Here is a 23,181-nt window from a genome sequence, read left to right on the forward strand (position 1 = left end):
GTGCCCAAGTAGAAAAATCAGGAGAAAACAGAGTGTAAGAAGGTATCTGTTGAATGGTCTTTTGTTTGTTTGTTTATTTGTTTGTTTTTTTTTTGTGTGTGTATATGTATATATGTTGTTTTAAAGATTTATTTATTTTAAAGAGAGAGAGAGGGCACAAATACTTGGGGGGAGGAGCAGAGGGAGAGGGAAAGAGAAACTCAAGCTAACTCCACGCTGAGGAGCTCCCCTATGCTCCTCAAGCTCCCCTAAGCACAGGGACCAGGTCTCACAACCCTGAAATCATGACCTGAGCAGAAACCAAAGAATCCCTTTCATCACTGACTATACTGATTGGGCCACCCAGGTGCCCCTGGATGGTCTGTTTATAAAGACAATATGAATGTTGAAAACTTTAAATATGGCAAGTGCATTTTCTGCTCAGAATTTTTGAGTTTGCAGATAGTGCACATGAATTGCCAGTGTATTTTGTTTGGCACATTTGGTCCAAACCTTTAAACTAAATAAAACTAAGATAGTTTTAAATTTACATAAATTTAAAAATATATATTTTATATATGTTATATATGTCTTTCATGTTTTATGCATGTATTATATTTATATTTTATATGTACATTATATTTTCTTTTTTGTATATGTATTATATCTATATTTTGTTAGTATATATTATAAACCCATAATTTTTCTTTAGTTTATACATGTATTATTTTCTAATTCTCTGTATATTATATATGCATGATATTTATATATTTTTTAAAGATTTCATTTATTTGAGAGGGAGCATGAGCTTGGGGAGGGGCAGAGAAAGAGGGAGAAGCAGACTCCCCACTGAGCAGGGAGCCCAAATGGGACTCAATCCCAGGACCCTGAGATCATGAGCTGATTTGAAATCAACATCTAACCGACTGAGCCACCCAGGTGCTCCCATTATATTTAAATTATATATATATAATTTAATATAACATATATAATTATTTTATATTTAAATAAATAATTTAATTATTGTATATTTAAATATATCCTTATGCTATTGTTATATTTAATAAACATAATATATATTATATATATCCATACTGAATCATGGGAAAAATTAAAATATATTCTCAGTTCTTTAAAGGAGTAAAGATAATATTCTAGGTCAGTTTTCCCAAATATCTGTTCAGCTAAAGAGTGTTCCCATGAAATTTTATGAAAGTGCAGCTAAAAAACATTTTTATGAAATAAACCTCAGGAAAATAGCATATTTGTTCTATCTTGGAGAATTACAATACAGATTAACTTTTTTAATACTCAGAAGTGTTCCAATAAAGACACATGTATTTTCTCTATGTATGTGTGTGTATGTAAGTTGATCTTGGAAACACTTGTTTTGTAATATCAAAATTCTAAATTATAGATGTAGACGTCTAAGAAAACAGAATTGGAATGGATTATTACAGCTGCTTTTAATTTGAGTAAAACTTGAATTCACCATTTCTAAATTTCTTCTTGCCTGAAATTAAGGAAGAAAAAGTTCATATCTTGTTTAAACATGAAAAACTGGATTCCATAGAGTTACTTTATGAATAACTTTCATCTGGGCATTCCAATGTGTTGATATCACATATTGATTCGAAAATGTACAGAGAAGGCCAGAAAAATTGAAAGCTGAGACAGCATTTTTATGTTGCAGGTTTGAGCCCAAATTCCTTCTTCAGGAAAACTGTCTTGGTCAGAAGACTTTCAGCTGATTGAATGAGGCAAATTCATATTATGGAGGGGAATCTTTTTACTCAAAGTCTGATTTAAATGTTAATCACATTGAAAAAACTACTTTCACACTTAACTTTAAGACTAGTGTTTTTGATCAAACAACTAGACACCATAGCTTAGCTAACATATAAAATTAACCATCACAACCATTAAATAAGATTAACTATTTTTAATTTTCTTTTGAGTTAACATATTGAGCCAATTCTAATATTTTCCTCATTTTATGAGATATATTTCTAGCATAAATGAATAATACCTTTCTCAAATTATTTTACTGCATCTATTGAGAGGAACAAATAAATTTTGCAATTTATTCTATTATTGTGGCAGATTCCATTTATTGTTTTAAAATTTTAAACTACTCTTGAATTCCTGGGACAATTTCTAGTTGTTAATGATTCCTTTTTAAATCTATTTTTGCACCTATGTTGCTAATATATTTTATTTCAGTGTTCATGAGAGATGTTGGCCCACTTCTTTTACTCAAAATTTTTGAATATCGGATTTCGAATGAGTGTTATGACAAACTCAAAAAAATAAATGTAAGTGTTTCCTTCTCTATATTCAGAAATTTTTTATAAGATTATTTCTTCCATAAATATTTGGTGTAATCCTACCAGTACAATCATTTGTACTTGGAGTGTTCTTTGTGGGAAAGTTTTTAATGAACCATTTGGTTTTTTTTCTAACTATAGGTTTATGTAGATTTTCAATTTAGTATTGTGTCAATTTTGGTAAATTGCATTTTTCAAATAATTTCTGCGTTTCTTTTAGGTTGTGAAATTTATTGAAATAAGTTTCTTTTTGTGTGTGTATTCCATTATTTTGATACTTAAAAGCTTGGCAATCGGGAGTGATATTCCTCTCATTCTCTGTTGATAATTTGTGTTTACTTTCCTTTTGCCTTATTCAGTTCAAGGGGTTCATCAAAGCTATTAACCTTTAAAACATTTTTAACTTTGTACATTTTCTTGATTGGGTTCTACTTAATTTTGTTGTGATATCTTATGTCTTGCTTCCTGCTTAGTTATGCTGCTATTTTATTTTTGAGATATCAAAAGCTATACATAATTAATGTATAAAACTTGATGAGTTTGGAGATAAGTATATATACCTTTGAAACCCACCACTGTCTATTTCATAAACCTATGCATCACTGACAAAAGTTTCCTCTTGCCGTTTTATTTATTTTTTATTATTGTTATTAATTTCATAAGGACTAATCATACGTACTTACTTCACAAATTTTTAAGTGTACAATATAATAAGGTTGATTATAAGCAGGATGCTGTACAGTAGATCACTCTAGATGATTTATGTAAAACTGGAAGTTTGTATCCTTTGACTACTATCTCCCTGTTTTCCCTTTCCTCCCCCACCTTCAGCTGCCACCATTTCTTCTCTGCTTCTGAGTTTGACTATTTTAGGTTCATAGTATAAATAAGTGATATATTGGAGTACATATCTTCTGTGTAGAGGTTAATATCCTAGATATTTAGCATAATATTCTCCAGGTTCATCTCTGCTGTTGCAAATGGCAGTATTTTCCCTTTTTAAGAATTAATACTCTTCCATTGTATGTATATGCCACATTTTCTTTATTCATTTACCTATTAATGGACATTTAGGTTGCTTCCATATCTTGGCTGTTGTGAATAATGCTGCAACAAACATGGGAGTGCAAATATCTTTTTGAGATCTTGATTTCAATTCTTCTAGATATACAGGCAAAAGTGGGATTTTTGGAACATGTGGTAGTTCTAGCTTTAGTTTTTTGAGGAATCTCTATACTGTCTTCCATAATGGCTATACCAGTATGGAAGTTCCAGTGACCATACCAATTTACATTCCTACCAACAGTGTAATAGGGTCCTCATTTCTCCACTTCCTTGCCAGCCAACACTTGTCATCCTTTGACCCTTTGCTAACAGCCATCCTATTGTGAAGTGATATCTCACAGTTTTGATTTGCATTTGATAATTAATGACCTTGAATACCTTTTTATGTACCATGTAGTCATTTGTGTGTTCTCTTTGGAGAACTATCTATTCAGTTCCTTTGTACTTTACAAAATCAGTTTGGGTTTCTTTCTTTCTTTTTCCTGTTGAGCTGTATGAGAGTCCCTTTGTATTTGGAAATTAGCCTTCACAAAATATCTGATTTGCGAATTGGATATCTGATTTCCCTTTCTCTGTTGGCTGCCTTTTCACTTTGTTGATTATTTCCTATGCTGTGCAGACATTTTTTTTAGTTTGACATAATCCCACTTGTGTGTTTGTTTTTATTTCTAGTGCTTGTGGTATCATATCCATCACTCATTGCCAATACCAATGGTATGAAGCTTTTTCACTATGTTTAATTTTAGGAGTTTTACAGTATTAGAGCTTACCTTTATGTCTTTAATTCATTTTGAGTTGACTTGTGTTTGGTATGAGTCCAATCTCATTTTTTTTTCGTATATGGATATCCAGTGTTTCTAGCACTAGTTTTTGAAGAGACTGTCCCACATCTACTATGTTTTCTTGGCACTCGTGTCAAAAAAAATCATTTGACAATATGTGTGTGAATTTATTTTTGGGTTCTCTGTTCTGTTCGATTGGCCTACATATCTGTTTTTATGCCAGTGCTGTCCCGTTTGTTACCATTGCTTTGTAATATATTCTGAAATCGTGAAATGTGATGACTCCCACCTTGTTCTTTTTTTCTCAGGATTGCTTTGGCTATTTGGGATCTTTTGTGATTCCATAGGAATTTTAGGATTTTAAAAATATTTCTGTAAAAGATGCCACTGAAATTTTGATAGGGATTGCATGGAATCTGTAGATGACTTTGGGAAGTATGGATATTTAACAATATTAATTCTTCCAATCTATGAACTGTATGCTTTTGCATTCATTTGTATCTGCTTTAATGTCTTTAGTCAGTATTTTATTTTATTTTTATTTTTTAAAGATTTTATTTATTTATTCATGATAGTCACAGAGAGAGAGAGAGAGGCAGAGACACAGGCAGAGGGAGAAGCAGGCTCCATGCACCAGGAGCCCGACGTGGGATTCGATCCCGGGTCTCCAGGATCGCGCCCTGGGCCAAAGGCAGGCGCCAAACCACTGCGCCACCCAGGGATCCCTAGTCAGTATTTTATTGTTTTCGGTATGCAAGTTTTTCATCCTTGGTTTAGTTTATTCTTAAGTATTCATCATTTTTGATGATACCGTCAGTGCGATTGTTTTCTTAACAGCTACGCTTCTTAGAAGTGGAATGAAGGGCTAATGTTAATTTTTATTTTCTTCTTACATGAGAATTCAGAGATGCAAATTTTCTTTTTTTAATATTTTATTTATTTATTCATGAGAGACACACAGAGAGAGGCAGAGACATAGGCAGAGGGAGAAGGAGACTCCCAGTAAGGAGCCCGATGTGGACTCGATTCCAGGACCCCGGGATCCTGACCTGAGCCAGAGGCAGATGCTCCTTTGAGAGTTGAGCCACCCAGATGCCCCATGATCTAGTCTTTTTAGCAAGAAATTCCACTATCTCAAAGTTGTCCTGAAGTCTATTTTGTCTGATAGAGAAATATACTTTGTTTATCATGCTTATGATATGTGTGTTTTTATACCTTTATTTTCAAATGGTTCATGTCTTTATGTTTAAAGTGAATCTCTTGTTGGTGGAAGAAAGTTGTTTTTTCTTTTTGTTCATTCTGACAGTCTTTGCTATTTAATTGAAATGCAAATGGATTGGAATACATATTTCACTTACATTTTATATAATTTTTGGTATGGCAGGGTTGATTCTACCATTTTGCAAATTATTCTCAATTTGTCACATATAATTTTCTTTCTGCATCCCTCCTTTTCTGCCAATATATTGATTAATATATTACTTATATTATTCCATGTATTTATTTCATGTATTCATAATTTCCTGGAATTATTTTTATTTGTTTTAATCATCTAAGTGAATGCTCTCAAAACTAAAATATATATCTTTAATTTATCACCAAAAGAATACTGGGATGGACCCACTAATATCAGATAAAATGGACTTTAATTAAAAAAAATGCCACTGGAGACAAAAGACCTTTTTAAATTTTGAGAGAGCCAATTCATCAAGATAGAGCAATTAAAAAAAAAAAAAGGCACCAGAGCAGAGCCAAAACAAAGAGCAAAAAATGATAACATTGAAGGAAGGATTAGGTAGTTTAGCAATAATAGTTGGAGATTTAACTAACCCACGTTCAACAATATTCAAAAAACCTAGGCTGTGGATCAACATGGGAAAGAGAGAACTTGAACACACTATACACTAAATAACTTAATGGACATTCATATTTACACACCACTTAATGAACAGCAGCATAAGACATTCTTTTCAAGCACATAGTGGACATTCGCAGGATAAACTATATGCTAGATCACAGGTTAATCCTCTCTAAGTTTAAAGATTAAAATCATATAAAAATCTTCTCTGACAGCAATAGAATTAGAGATCAACAATAGAAGAAAATTTGAGTAATTCGCATACATGTGATAATCAAACAACATACTTATAAAGAGCTAATGGGCCAAGGAAGAAATTATAAGAAAACAAGCATTTATTAAGATGAAAAATAAAAAAAGCATAACTTACCAAAGCTTATTGGATTCAGCTAGAAGTAGGACTCAGAGGGAAATATAATGCTGTAATTACTCATATTAAAATAGAAGAATGATCTAAAAATGATAAGCTAAATTTTCCTTATAAAAAGAGGGGAGGAGCACTTGAGTTGCTCAGCTAGTTAAGTAGCGCTCTTGATTTCAACCGAGGTTGTGATCTCAGGGTCCTGAAACTGAGCCCTGCCTGGGGCTCCACATTCAGCAGAGAGTCTGATTGAGGATTCTCTTTCTCCCTCTCCTCTGCCCCCCCCTTGTCACGCCACCCCCCTCTCCAAAAGTGTGCTCTCTCTCTCAAATAAATAAATAAATAAATCTTTAACAAATTTGTTTTAAAAATTAGAAGAATAGAGGGAAAACTAATCCCAAAGCAAGTAGAAGGAAGGAAATAACAAACATTAGAGTAGATATAAATGAAACAAAAAAAATCGAAAAACAGAGAATCAATAATAATAAAGGATGGTTCTTAGAAATAATTTCATAAAACTTAAAGTTTGCCAAGGAAGAGCAGAGAGATATGCAAATAACAAAAATCAAAAATGAAAATGAAGACATTACCACTAGTATTACAGAAATGAAAAGGATTGCAAAGTAATACTATTCATATATATATATATATATATATATGGGTAAAATTTTATCTAGATTATCTATCTATCTATCTATCTATCTATCTATCTATCTATCTATCTATTCAAGATAAAATGGACAAATTCCCAGAAACACATAACTTATCAAAACCTCAAGAGGAACATCTCAAGAGATAACATATAGATATATATTTGATTTTTGTCATGAAAAAGGAACAAAGTATCAATACATGATACAACTTAGAGAAACCTTGGAAACATGGTAGTCAAACATAAAATGTTGCATGATGCCTGATTCCTTTTTGTTTTATGTCCAAAATAGTCAAAACCATAGAGATGAAAGCTGATTAGATGTTACCCTAGGATTGGGCCAGGGGATTAGAATGATTATCTAAAGACTATGTGGTGCTTTTATGGGGTAATGAAAAATTTTTGAAAGTATAGAGAGCTGGTGGTTGCAAACATTGTGAGTACACCAAATATCAATGAACTGGTCACCAAACACCAATGAATTCTATACTTTAAAATGGTTAATTATAAATTATGTGAGGTTTAAATCAGCTTTAGGAAATCAAGCATGATTAATCTTTCTTTGTCACAAGGAAATATAAGTGTGAAACCTGCTTAAATTTGCAAGTTTATTTTTTGTGTAATGTTTACATCTTACCATTCATATAATATTTCTTAAGAATTGAAGTATCTAGCATTTTACTCTTAATAATAATATAGCACTATTTAGCTAAATTTTTCTTGTCGAACTATTATTTTATTAGCCTAAAAAGAAGAGAGACAATCTTCACTAAAACTGGTTATAGTACATAAGTAACATATAGTACATAAGTAGTAAGTATTGAAATAGTATTACTTATAAGTAAAACACTGTTCTTTGTCTTGCCAAATTTCTTACAGAGGTTCAATATACTTTGTATGACATGCGACATGCATCTTACTCAAGGTTAGCACACTTGTTGATTGAAATAATAATAGGGTCACCTGGGTGGCTCAGTTGGTTAGGTGTCTGACTCTTGATTTCGGCCCAGGTCATGACCTCAGGGTCCTGGGATCGAGTCCCATGTTGAGAATCTCCCTCTCCCTCTGCCCCTCCCTCTGCTCACACACACATTCTCTCTCTCAAATAAATAAATCTTTAAAAAGATAATAATAGAAGGTTTTATACACAATAAAATGAATGTAGAATAGTAATGGTAAAATTTAGTATAAATTATAACAAATTCTGGAAAACATTACTGTGGTTTTTGCACTTTAGAGTTCAACAAAGTAGACGTAACAGATATACACATATGGTTATTGTATCATTTTGACAAGATTTTCTTTCAATTCATTATTTAGAAGATTTAGAAACTAATGATATACCATACTAAAATTGCTTTTCTCTTTTCATCATAAAAGGATCCTCTAAAAATAATTAGGAATTGCATTGTAATTTAGTTGTAATGTATATATCAACTTAACTGACACTTATTTTTGTTTCTGAATTGTACATGAAGTTATTAGGGAAAATAGGTTAAGAAATTTAGCATGTTCTGTGTTTCAGGAACTGAAAACTATTGCCTTAGTTTTGATGTTTTCAATATAGTCAGTGATACCCTTAATAGGATCATCATTCAGGGGCAGCCTGGGTGGCTCAGTGGTTTGGCGCCGCCTTCAGCCCAGGGCCTGATCCTGGAGACCTGGGATCGAGTCCCATGTCATGCTCCCTGCGTGGAGCCTGCTTCTCCTTCTGCCTGTGTCTCTGCTTCTCTCTCTCTCTCTCTCTCTCTCTCTTTCTCTCTCTCTGCCTCTCATTAATAAATAAATAAAATCTTTAAAAAATAGGGTCATCATTCATACTGTGAAATTGTTTGTCTGTTTAATAATGTAATTCTGGCAAGACTGACCTGAAAGCAAAGTTCATTTTACTGTATTAGTTATGACTTCCAATGGTAAAGAACAGAAACCCAACTCAACCTGCCTTTAAGAAGTAACATAATTTAATGCCTTATACAACCAGAAAGTCCAGGGGTTACTTTGGCTTCAGGAACAATTGGATCCAGGGACTGAGATATTTCATTAAGAATTAATCTTTCTTCATTTTATGACTCACTTACCTGTCTTTGGCGTGATTCCCAGGCAGACTCTTTGCAAATCTTATCATTAAATATAGCCATCAGCAGCTTCCGAATTCCACCTTGGCATTTTGGCAACTTCAATGGAAAAAGCAAACTTATTTACAGATGTTTCAAGTAATGATTCTGTAAGATTCTCCTTGCCTTGATTGCATCATACCTATCTCTGAATCGATCACTGTAACCAAACACTTGGTGCTCTGGTGCACAGATCTGTAATGTGATCCAGGAGTTTGGATGTGAGTCAATTTTGAAAGTAGCCAAATATCAAGAGTAAGGAAGACATATTCACCAGAGGAACATCACAAAGACTTCACCAGAAGAAAGGTGGATAAATTAGGCTAAAACCATTCATGTTCACATAACTTAAATAATAAGTTATAATCTTTATGTAGCTGTGAAAACTGCATCTGTCATATATATTAGCCACTATACACTGCTGACATTATAAATTGTACACACACGTTGAAAAATAAGTTTTGCAAGTGATGTGCTTTTTTGCAGAAACCTATCTCAGGTTCAATGTGAGCTATATTTACATCTTAGAAAAGAAGCTTTCTATATAATTGGCATCAGCAATTTCAATTCTCTCAAAGTTGCAAATAGAATAGAGACAGCACATTTTGAAGATTTGTATTACTCTGATTTCTATAATAAATGAAAATAAAGATCAAATAGTAGCCACTCTAGGATTAATAGTGCGTCAAATGAGAAAGTCAGTGTATTGGACATGAACACACAGAAGCATATATTTTTAAGAAGTCAACATATTATCCATCACAAAACAAGTTGGCTACTAAAACCTTAAAAAAGCAGGAAGAAAGGTGCTGACATTCTTGAATATAAAGCTCTGTTATTACCTAAAATACACTCTTATTACTCAATTTTTCAATGGTGTCTGTATATCCCAATTTAAAAGTAATATACTTTTTATTTTTCAAATAAATGTTGATGCCTAGTCTCAGCTCTTGGAAGGACTTACCAATAAAATTCAGTAGTTTATTTTTTAATCATTATGTGCTAGCAACCCTAGCATAAGACAAAACAGCAAACCTGAGTATAAAATACAACAAAGTTGGTTTTCAAATGTCTCTCAGTCCACTAATATTTATCAACACAAAAAGGCACTGAAAATTGATGCAATTTAAAATATATAATAATAGCTGTATTTTAAAGTACTGAGGGAACAAATATGAGCTGGTGAATGATTCTATATTTGGGTGGGTAGAGGAAACAGTATGAATAAATGACATTTCAATAATTTGGGGGAATATAATGGAAATATGTTAGTGGGGAGAGAGAGAATTACATTTTGGAGGATTATTTTGAAAGATTGCATGGAGGTATGCAGGGATAAAGTATTTTGATAGATTGGCTTATTTAGAGTCTATTACATAGGAGGGAAAACATGAAATTTCTAGGAAACTGGTGCTGGTATCAACATTTAACAATCTAAAGAGCCTGGATTTTATCCCATAGATTAGCAATGATCAAATATTTTGGCCTCAAATACTCCTTACCCTCTTAAAACAATTGATGACTCCAAAGATCTTTAGTTTAGTTGACTAACTTAGGTAAATAATCTCTAAATAATTTAGAGAAATTAAAACTGAAAAAAAAAGTTAAAATACATATTTTTTGAGAGAAGGGCAGGGCAGAAAAAAAAAGAGAGAGAGAGAGAATCTTAAGCAGGCTCCATGCCCAGTGTGGGGCTTTATCACAGGACCCTGAGATCATAACCTTAGCTAAAATCAAGAATCAGACACTTAACCAAATTAGCTATCCAGGCACTTCTTATGTTTAATATTTTTTAACTTGAACATGTAGTTAACATTGACACATTTCAGTTTAGAACAAAGAATAACATTCTTTAACATCATTACCAATCTTTTTTGTAGTGTTTAGGTATTTAGAAGCTGTGACACGGATGCCTGGGTGGCTCCGTGGTTGAGCATCTGCCTTTGGCTCATGTCGGGATCCTGGAGTCCTGAGATCGAGTCCCACATTGGGCTCTCCACAGGGAGCCTGCTTCTCCCTCTGCCTGTGTCTCTGCCTCTTTCTCTCTCCGTGTCCCTCATGAATGAATAAATAAAATCTTTAAAAAAAAGAAGCTGTGACAGATACAAGTTTTCCAAATCTCTAATTTTTATTTAAAAGCATGTATTATAGCATTGATACCAGATACTGTCATTTGTTTTCCTTTCAGTGATTATCTTTGTTTATTTTCAAGAAAATGTCTGCCAAATACCCACATCTGCATAGTTTACCTCTCTGTCATTCCTTTAAATAAAAATGGTGTTCAATGATAATGTGAGTAGTTCAACTTAGGTTGTAGTCATTCACGTGTTTTCCTCAAGACAACTGTTATGTGGTATGCAGCAAAAGTTCTTTCATGTTTACTCCTCATTTTTTTTACACATATAATGAAAAGAGGTATATTTAAGTTCAAGATTTAATACAGTTGATATTTTGTATTGCCTTATCAAGGACGTTCTTTTTTAAAGATTTTATTTATTTATTCATGAGAGACACACAGAGAGAGAGAGGCAGAGACATAGGCAGAGGGAGAAGCAGGCTTCCTGCAGGGAATCCAATGTGGGACTTGATCCCGGGTCCCCAGGATCAGGCCCTGGGCCGAAGGTGGCGCTAAACCGCTGAGCCACCCAGGCTGTCCCTAGAGGTATTCTTAAGTGAATCTATGCAACACTCACTTTAAAAAAATACACCAGAATGTGTGGCAGTGAAGAATATAATGGTTTCTAGAATTCTGTACCATTGGCTTGGTTCATACCGACATACATGCAATTTTGCCCAACATTACTTTTGCATCGATAGTGCAAAAGTCAACACAGTTAAAATGGAGAGTAATTTCTAATATTATGAAGATATTTTTGACCTCCTAGACTCCCTGAAAACATCTTGGGAATGCCCATGAACAAACTTTGAGAAGTTCTGTCATGGTAATGAGATACAAAGGAAAATTCAAAGTTTACATTTTAAAATTCCAAATATCTGAAAGGAATGGTTTTAAAATGTTTACTTACTACAGTCACTTTACCATAATTGTGATCTAGAAATTTCTTTGGTTTCATGCAGAGAATGGAGAGAGCCAAAAAGGCAAGTCCTCGAGTTTTCAGTAAAACATTATTCAGGACCTCAGCTAAGAAGCAACAGGTGACAGAAATGGGTCATCATAGTGATGGAGAAAAAAAGTCAGGAACATGATTATTTTAGAATATGGTTACTTTTAGTGATAATTGATTTAGTGAAAGGATTGGGCCCAAATAGTTTCCATTACTGCTTCACATATCACATTTTGTTGACTAAGTAACGATGCTATTACTTGAGAAAGAGCTGGCTTACTGAATGTGTACCAGTTGAGTGAAAGACAATGTATGACCATGCATTTTATATGCTTTTAAAAACATGTTAGCATTATGGTACTTATGAAGACCAATGGTTGAACAGAAATATATGATTAGATATTAACCAGAAGTAAGAAATATGCTTGGGGAGGCAAAGGGTGCTATAGAAACTGACTCAGACTTGAGCTGTATAACTTGTAGGAGACTAGCATGAGCTTTCTTCCCTCCGGTGCATTTCATAAATGCGGTGCCTAAAGTCTTCATCAGGATTCTCTAGTACCCAACACATGCTGTGATAAGGAGTAGGTGCTTAAATATGAGTGGATGAAACAATGTACAATCAAGGAACAAAAATCCAAAAACAAAAATCCAGAGAAGATAGCATTGATATGCCATATAAAGTTATTATAGTATCATTGGCTATATTCTCTATATTGTATTTTCATCCCCATGACTTATTTATTTTTAACTAGAAGTTTTACCTCTTAATTCCCTTCACTTCTTTTACCCATCCTCTCATCCCCCCTAGAAAAATTATATGACTACCAAGAAAGATATTTTGGAAGTAAGATTTGAAGTCAGATCAGATCCTTGTTAATGAACACATTTGTGTGAAAACTCAGGGAGAAGACCTTTTTCCTGTCTAAAAATGTTGAAAATAGACACTACTCAGTGTGAATGGGATAAAAAACTATTCTAATTTACTGCTTTTATGAGGGTAAAGTAGTATAATTTTCTTTATTTTTAAATATTTCTGTATATTCTAAGTATACAGTAAATATTAGTACTTTATATTTATCATTAAAATGTAAGTGACTTGATCAGAGACATTAGAAGGGGAATAGATAAAATTAGTATATAGGAAGAAAGTGGAAAATAAGTGTCCAAAAGGCCTGTGTAGTCAATTAACATTGGCAGATGCTATGTGTGTGGAAAGAGGTGAGATTGAAGCACCAAGTATGTGGTTATTTGGTGACTTTTTTAGGGCAAGTTTCTGATTGCCAGTTGTCTCAGTTCTATATGTAGTTGAAGTTGTGTGTGTGTATGTGTGGGTGTATGTGTGTGTGTGTGAGAGAGAGAGACAGACAGAAACAGAGACAGAGAAAGACTATAATAGAAAATCAACTCAAGCAATACATAATGAACACCTTCCTCATTTAGATAAATTTCCTGATGTTCTCTTGCTATGGAAAATTGGAGGACATTTCTTTGTAATATTCAGACTGATGCTTAACCATCTCCCTGTTTATAACTTATCCTCTTCAGTAGTTGGCCATATTAATTTTCCTCCTGAGTAACTTTGATATTATTATATTTGTGCTTATTTTCACATCAGCGTTCATAACTGAATGCTTAATATTATTTCTGAGTGTGCATTTATTAAAATAATGGGCACCATATATCTAATGAATTTTAATTGAAGAAATGATAAATATGTGTCCAACAGACATAAAAATGTCAAATTTGAGTACCTCACATGCTTTTCTTGTATAAACTGTAATGTGAACCAGAGATCTATGTCGAGTAGCATTAAATTTCCAACTATTCCTACTTCTTCTCATCTTTAATCTTCTATTTTCCTCTTCCTCCCTTGCTACTTCTACAATTTGAAAGTCATAAACTTAACGTATTTGTTAGTAGTAAGGACATTAACAGGGCAACAATTTCATAAAGGGATAATAAAATAACTACAGTGTTAGTAATTCATCTAGTAAAATAAAAAGTTCTCTACAGGTAATTAAAAATGATCAGCTGAATCCTTCCATCTGTTCTGGGAGCATGAATTCCCTGCTCTCCAAGAAATAGTTGTTTTCCTTTTACCCCTCCAGGAGCCTACATTTTATTCAATGAAAGGCAACATTAACAGTGTAATTTGGGAAGCTCTGATAAATTTCGTATATTCATCTTTAGTCACTCTTACTTTATGTTCATAAGTAATTAAATGCCTGCTTATATTGGCACTTAATTATCTTGGGTAATGAACAGATACACAATAACAGTTTGTCAGCGAATGAATATATGTCAAATATGTCCACTTTTCTCTTTTTCAGCATCACAAAACTATTCCGAACCATAATCATATATCTCCTAACTGAAATATCCATTTTCACCCCTGCAATCTCATACTTAGAAAGTAAGACAGAGGAAAATTTATGTAACTGGATTTTTAAATGAGTATTTAGATAAACACTAAAAGTTAAATTCATGAAAAAAAATTGATAAATTGGACTTCATTAATTGTGACAAATATACCATTCTGTTGTAATGCATTAATAAGAGCAGAAATTGGATGCGAGGTATATGGGAACTCTCTCTCTATTATATTTGCAATTTTTCTGTAAATCTAAAACTTCTAAAATAAAACATTTATTTGAAGAAAGATCAATATTTTAAAATGTAAAAAGTTTGATGTCATACTTTACTGAAATTCTTTATGTTTAAAATAAAAAAATCCACTATGTTTAAAATCAAAAGACCATTAATATGATTTAAGAGATCCTCTAATATGGTTAGTAACACCCTGAACAATACAGTCCTGATCTCTCCCTCCAGCTCCTCCTTGAAGGGCTCACTATGTTCATGTACACCATGATCCTGCTTCCCTGTTCGGCAGTCTCTCACTTTCTAGCTGATTTACTCACTCATTGGGAAGTGATCTATGCCACTCATAGGCCTAGACAATATCCTTTCCCAATGCTTCTTCATTCCATTTCTGCCTTCTGATTGAACAGAATGAAAATGACAAATGACAGTATTGCAGACTACCAGCTGAACATGGAAGAGTCTTCATCAGCATAAGTCCCTGAATCACTGTGAAGTAGAGCCTTCATTGACCTAAAATGTCACATGAAAGATTAATTTTGTGTGTTCTAGATGTTGGGAGTCTACTTTTGTTATTGTAGCTTTGCCTTCCTTCCAGAACTGACCAAAGTTGTAATGAAGATGAACTGATATAATATGTATAAAGTTCATGGAACAAAAACTAGCACATGGTAAATAATTCATAGTTCTTATTGTGATTTTTAAAAGGGTACCAAATTTACCTGGTATAGTGATTTGTATTGTACATGTGTTTATCTTCTAGGTATAAAGGTGAAAATCTGATGTACTTAAGAACATGGCTGCAGAATCTGTACCTGACTTAGCCTCTTATTTTCTATACCTCTTCTTATAGTAAAGTGCTGACAACATGATAGAGCTAAGGTAGTTCCTACTGATGTTCTCAAATTTGGAATGTGTATCAAATTATATATTATTTGTAAGAATAATTTTCTTGAACACAACTCATTTAACCTTAAAATCACACTACTAATAATTCATGAACATTTTATATGATTTCAAGGTATTTTGTCATTGTATTTGTGGAGTTTTCCAAGTTTTTAGAGCAGAATGAGATATTGTATTGTTCAGATATCAGGTTTTCCAAATTTATGAAACTAATAAATTTATTCTTAAATATGTTTATTTCATTTCTTTCTTTTTTTTACCCAACAACCACTTATCCCTTCTTTTGTTGAAAGGATAGGTATGGAGTTAAAGACAAAGCCATCTATGAAATGACATCCAACACAAAACTTAAAAAATGTCTCCACAGAATTAGGAAATATTATATAGCTGCATTATTTCCATAATAGAAATAATTCTTTTTTGTTGTAAGTTAATGCTATGCCAATGTTAATTGCTTAAGTGTTTCCATAAACATCTGTCCATTATCATGTGTATGAGACAATAGAGATAAAAGGGAAGAAAAGCTGCTGCTGTAATGTGGTTGGTTTCAGAATCAGTAGCAGATCATTGCATCATCAAGAGTAATCTTTTCTTTTTTTTTCTAACCAAGAACAATTTTGGATAGACTTTTCTCTAGAATATATCCAGCTAGACGGGTCAGTAAAACATTATCAATTTTTTTTCTTTTCTTTTTTTTTTTTTTTAAACATCATCAATTTGTGTGAGTATTATGGACATTTACCTCAGGTTTTCTACTTAAGTTACCTGTGGGAAAATAGTTTCCAAAGCAATTTAATGGTATAGAAATGGTACTGTCTCTTTAATAGATTTAAATCCGTATTGTTGGTAACCAAATCTGATAGAAGGTTTAACTACTAACAGTAAGACAGTTATATATTTTTTATTCTATAAAAAACCTAAAAAATTATATTTTTTTAAATGTCGGACATGCTTCCATTTTTGTTCCATTTTACTGCAAATATTTGAATTAAAAATATATATTTCTAAAATATGCTGTTTAAATTAGCCATTTAACTTTCTTATTTTTGAGATTATAAAAATAAGGAAAATTAGGAATATATTAACATTATTAAACAAATAAATGTTTTAATAGAATCTCTCTATTTTAATTTTAGTTTTTTGTAATTTCATAATTTTTTTCTTTCTGATTTTAATCTACATATTACAGTTGAACTGTCAAAAATCCACATAGTCAATACATGAACCACAGGGTTCATTAATGGGATTACAGAAAAAAATCTCAATTGTCACTAAAAAGTCACATAAAGTTTTCTGGATCGCAAATTATTTCCATATCTTAGATTAAAAAAATTATAGCATGCAAAGTAAAATTAGTAAAGGTCGTTGAAAATCAGAAGCACAAAATTTAAAATGAGAAGTTTATAAAATAGAAATCAAGGATTGGAGTGGTGGTGTGATAAGAAGTAAGCAAAGTAGGAATAATGACCCCAACCCCATAGCGTTGTCAATATGTGTAAATCACTTAAGGCATCACCATTATGATCACTATCAGCCGTGGCACCCCCACCCCGCCATCATCCAAACTAATCATTATGTAACGGAGAGAGACTGTTTCAGATAGAAATGCTAGGGGAAATTAGGGGAAGGTAAACTTGAAAGCATTTTCAACTTATTAATGAGAGGCTTTTACCCTGCCTGAGTAAATATTTTGGAAAACTTGAATGTAATAATTGACTTTCCCCTTAACTGAGGGATGGGAATAAGCTCAAGAATATGAACTTGGTTTAGAGATGAAAGAATATGTTAGCCATTAGGCGCATTTTATTCATAAAAGAAAATGATCGTGCCAAGAGGAGAGTGAATTAAGAAAGGTTGCTGTGTTCATGAAAAAAAGGTGGCCTTTTTGAAGCAGAAATAAAAGGAAGATAGTACAGAGTACCAGCTATTTTAGAGTGTAGCAGAGTTAAAATTTATTTGCCTTTCCTTGACTTTACTCTTGGCTATAGAGCACTGCCATGTAAATAATATATATTCTTACAGTAATATCTAGCATGATATGATATAATCACTTAAGGATAGGCACAAACTCCTCAGATGGATTATTAAAGCAGTTTGAGCCTATTCATAAAATATGTGTTATAGACATAAAACACCAAGGGCTTTCTCTTTTGGCAATCTTTGAGGAACTGGTGAAGCCTGACATACTGCCTGTGGAAACTGTGAAATGAATAAGCCATCAATGAGCAGTGTGGGGGATGGGCTCCTTGGCTCACATAACCTGGGGAGTATTATGTTTTATGACTCATTAAAGGTGTGAGAGGAGGAAGAAATATGCACTCAAAGGTGCACAAACTTTTCTATCCCAGAATCACTCAATATTACTCTATTTTAATGAAATTGTGAACTGTCACCACACACCTCTAAGGTGAATTACATTTTTGTTGATGTTATTTCCTTGACTCTTAGATCTGTTGGGTAACACGTAGAGCTATATATTTAATGGGTAAACTGTGGGTTTGAAGGTGGCAGAGTCAAACTGCCCTGTGACAGGTGTGGCAGATGTACAGTTTCTTCTCTGGGTAAAGTCAGACAGCATATTCTAGAAGAATTCTTGAAGAATTTGATGGATTTTCCTTATTTTAACAACAAAGACACAAAGAGGAAGCTCAGAATTTTCTACAGGCTATTCATGAATTTGACTACTTGTCTTATAAAAGACCATATATCTTATACTAGAAAGTTTTGAATAAAAACTTTAAAGAATGAGTGTTACAAGCAATGTAATTTTTTGACCAGTTTTCAATCACTTGAAATTTTAACTTAGTCACAATTGAAAATTAAACTTTTTGACAAGTGCCAGAGTCTGTGAAAACTTGAATCTAATGATCTTCTCAAGATTATCACTGTTTTTTTTTTTCAGATTTACCAGAAACAGTAACTACAACATTTCCTAAAGTTGATTTCTTAAAAAAAAAGAGAGAGAGAGAGAGCAAATAAAGATAATTAGTAAAATTATTTCAATTCTGGGAATTATTACTTTACCTGCAGGAAGACAATGAAATGATTCAAACTATTGAATTTCAAATTGGAAGTTACAAATTGTATGTTGTGAAAATTTAACAGTGTGGATTTTCTGGCTAGTAGAATTTTGATGAGACTATTTTCATAAATAATAATAAAAATAAACCATCTCCATTATTGGATTTGACTTTTGGTTACTGAGAGCTATTGCAGAGGCTTGGACATCATAGTGAAATGATAACAAGTTATGGGAAGGATCCTAAACGTTTATATGCAGGTTTTTGTATGAATGTAATTTTCAAATAAATTGTATGAATACCTATGAGCCGATAGCTGGGTCATGTGGTTTTAGTTTTGTGAGAAACTCCTAAACTGTCTCCTCTTTATTGAAGTGCTTTTCCCCTATCCTCTTATAAATATATATATTCTCCAGACACTCTTCACTCCTCATACACTGTTCTGGGGAAACTGCATATATGAAAATGACTTCACATAATACTAAGAGCTCATAAATGATCTCTAGTGAGTAGCCACTTGACACTTCGTCTCAAACTTTGCATGCAATTATCAAATTGATCATATTAGATTTTCTACCCTTGATAATGACGCTGCTATCCTTTTGTCAGAAACAAGCCGAAGTACACCTGCAACCTGGCAATGATTCTTTTTTCCCCCCTTCTTCTTTATCTCCTTAATATGATCGCTAAATAAGACACACAGCTGCAAACTCTTAATTATCTATTTTATATATACACTTCTCCCCATTATTGCTCATATTATCTTAGTAGTATTTTAGGTAATGTTTATGTTTTGTTTAAAATTAGCATATAGGCCCTCTTTGTCTTTAAAATAAAATAACACTTCATTGTGTTCTGTACTGTAATATTTGATATGTTTCTCACAATCCTTATTTTTTTAGTATTGTGTCTAATATTCCAGGGACACAGATGACTGTTTAACTCTTCAAATGAACTCTCAAAATAGTTTTTCACATATTCTTGCCACACCCCAGAATAACCTTTCTCTCTCTGTGTTGACTGCAAAAAGTACTGACTGTCCTGTTTCTGTACCAATTCATATAAACTTATTTCCCCTGTAGAATCTACTTTGTCTCTTAAAATAGTTATCTAGTATTTACACTACCGTTTTTCTAACATTATCTTAGTGTGCTAGAATTAATCATGCATTGTCAGTTCTCTGGACTCTTTACCATGCTGTAAACACCATGAAGACAAAGATCTTCTCTTTTCAACTGTATAGATCCCACACCACCTGAACTATGTAGTAAATGCTTACTAATTATTTATTGACTGACTGATAGTAAATGATATAGTGACTGAGGGCCCCCATCAAGTTGATTTAGTCAATGTCACAGAGGAACTCAGCTTTAGGAGAGGTTAGCTTGTATTCTTATCTTGTAAAGAAAAATAAAAAAATAAAGAAAAATGCATGCAATTAGAAAAAAAATACCTTGAAGGATTTTGCCCTTTTCTTGTTTGAAAGGGCAAAGATAATATGTACTTCTACTTCTTACAACTTGTGAAAGGGAAAATATTTCTTTCATGGACAGAGAAAAATGTGGTTTCTAAAAAAAGAAAAAAAAACGTAAAAGAAAAGTCAATAGGTTGTTGCTTTGTGAAGCGATACTAGTAAAAAGAAGTCTTAGAGAAGAAAATTTAAGTCAAAATAATTAAATAATACAATGTTTCAAAGTAATTTTATGATTTCAATGATAGTGCAAAGAGAGATTTTTCAGGGAGTGATTATCTTTGAACATATAAAAATAGTTTACATAAAGGGCAACATAGAGTGTGAATTTCTTTGTTTAGTTTATGTTTTTGCTTAAACTTTGTAACCTACTTAAGTTTTTACCTGGGCTAGTAGCACATTATGGCTAATAAAAAGCATTTTAAATTAGTAGGTTCATTCAGAAATTTGGCTTATATATGAATTGAGATTCTTTTTAAAGTTTACTGCAGTATGGTTTGATGAATTAATTATCAGTGTGCTAATAAACAACAAAAAAGATATTGCCCTTGCAAAAGTAAAAGGCACATAAAGGGGAATAAAAGTACACTTTTATATGTTAGGTCTCTTGTGACAAATGATCTGCCAAATACTACTAAGAAGTACTACCTTTGGGGAAAACATATGTTTCTTATCTAGTGAGCTTAAGAAGACACACTTGTTTCAAAAAGTATAGGGAATTGAGAAACAAATGAACAAACAAAATTGTATCAGTTATTCCTCCACTAAGTGTCCTTGAAAAATTGCTTGAAAATATTTTAAATTAGACTAATAATCAAAAATTGAATTTTTAATGCCCTAGGGAAATCGTTCACACAAAATTATTTAAATTTCAAAGGTAAATTAATATATTTCCCCTGGTTAATTTTGGTAGCACATATTTACATGCATACATAACAAAAATTTTCACCTATATGATATCCTCTTAAGTGTTGATACTAAATTTAATTATTTGTTCTAAAAAATGTCAGGTTTTTTTTTTCTTCTCTAAAGGGATGAATAATAAATATTTTAGACTTTGTGAGCCATTTGGTCTCTGTCACAATCATATCTTTGCTGGTGAAGCATGAAAACAGCCATAAACAGTGTGACAGTGTTCTGATAAAATTTTATTTACAGTAACAGGTGGCAGGTAGGATTTGCCATCAGGTTATAGTTTGCTGCCCAGTGGTATACGTTGCCAAATGTCCCTTGGTGTGGGGCCCAAGTCATCTCCACTTGAGATCTACTGTTCTAAAGAGACCAGGGCCACTGCAGTCATGGGTGCCTATTGTATTATATTCCTTATATCTAAAATATTCTGTATTTTAAAATATTATTATAAAGGTGTGATCTCTGATTAAAAGTACATTGAGTTTAGTGGAATAGAAGACTCAAAAAATGACCATCATAAACACACATACACACACGCACACACAACGAAGAACAAACACTATGAGGGCAAGATCTCTAATTATTATTCATTACTCTAGCTGCATAAGTTATATTACCTGGCATTACCAGTAAACATCTGTTGAATAAGTAAATGAAGAAAAGGTAAATTAAAAATAATTAGAACGAGGAGTGCCTGGGTAGCTAAGCTGGTTAAGCGCCCCAGTCTTGATTCTGGCTCGGGTCATGATCTCAGGGTCCTGAAATGGAGCCCTCTTGGCTTGAACTGAGTGTGGATCCTATTTAAGATTCTCTCTCCCTCTCCCTTTACCATTCCCTGCATCATGTGTGTGTGCAAGCTATCACTAAAAAATTAAAAAAAAAACAAATAAATACAATAAAGCAGACAGAACTGTGTTCCAGTTATCAAGTGTTTCTTTTAAACTAATCTATATATGTGGACTCTGTAAAACACATTTTCCTCAGCAAGGTAGCTCTCTGTTAAGTGTCTGCCAGTAGGGGGTGATAGATCCCCAAAGGCTGAAAGGGAAAGAAGGACTGTGTGCCATTTTGCTGTTGTTTCCTGTACCTGTCAGCATCACCTTAGTAGAGAGCTGCTTTATCCTAACCATGGCACTTTGCTTCATGAGTAGCAATTTCCATGTCACTTAGGAAACCAGAACCATGTAACCCAAGGCAGAAGCACCTTCTACTCAGACATCTATTTTCCCCTGAAGGGACCCTCCTCCAAGTTTGCTACAATTTAAATTTTGCAACTGGTTGTGTTACTATATATTGGCAAATTTAAATAAAAAATAAATAAAACAGAAAAAAAAATAATGTGCAACCCTTTGTTCCTCCAGCCTTAGGGATGTAGCTGCTTTCTGTTGTTGCCTACCTAAGGAAATACTTTCATATATCCATTTTGTCTTTTCATTTCTTCAACACCTAGCTAACACATCTTTATATTAAGTTCTCTTTGCTGAAGTAACTGCTGTGGTTTCTATGCCCAGAATGAACCCTGAATGATACGAGCTTAGTGAGTGCAAAAATGTGGACACCGTCCATTCTATTGGCAGTAAAATGGAGAGTGGAGGGTCAAAGATGATTTAATTAAAGAGATGATTTCCACTCCTTTAATCATTTCTTAATTGATTCCTTAAAAACTATATGGATGTTTGGCAGACTAGCCATGTAAGCAGTAAGGGCATTTGAGGAAAAAGAGAATGAAGCTCCTGAGCAAAAACACAAAGCTGAGAAATAGCAGGGATAGAGAATATGATAATGGTTCCATAAGTGGATGGGAGAGATTATTGTGAGCATAGTGGGCCTAGGGTGATATGACATTGGGTATCCTGGATCGTTCATTCAATCAGTGTGCTGGTTTTATGGCATAAACTGAATACATGCCTAAAGATGTAGCATTTTTTGTCTGGTTGAAAGATTGGTATTACATAATTAATTTTTAAAATAAACATTTAATAAAACAATTCCCCCAAAGAAAAAGGAGTTGAAATTCAGAATGCTAGCATGAATAATAAGAAAACTGATATAAATTAAGTTATGA

The sequence above is a fragment of the Canis lupus genome, chromosome 17, assembly GCF_048164855.1.
Source record: "Canis lupus baileyi chromosome 17, mCanLup2.hap1, whole genome shotgun sequence".
Classification (NCBI taxonomy): domain Eukaryota; kingdom Metazoa; phylum Chordata; class Mammalia; order Carnivora; family Canidae; genus Canis; species Canis lupus.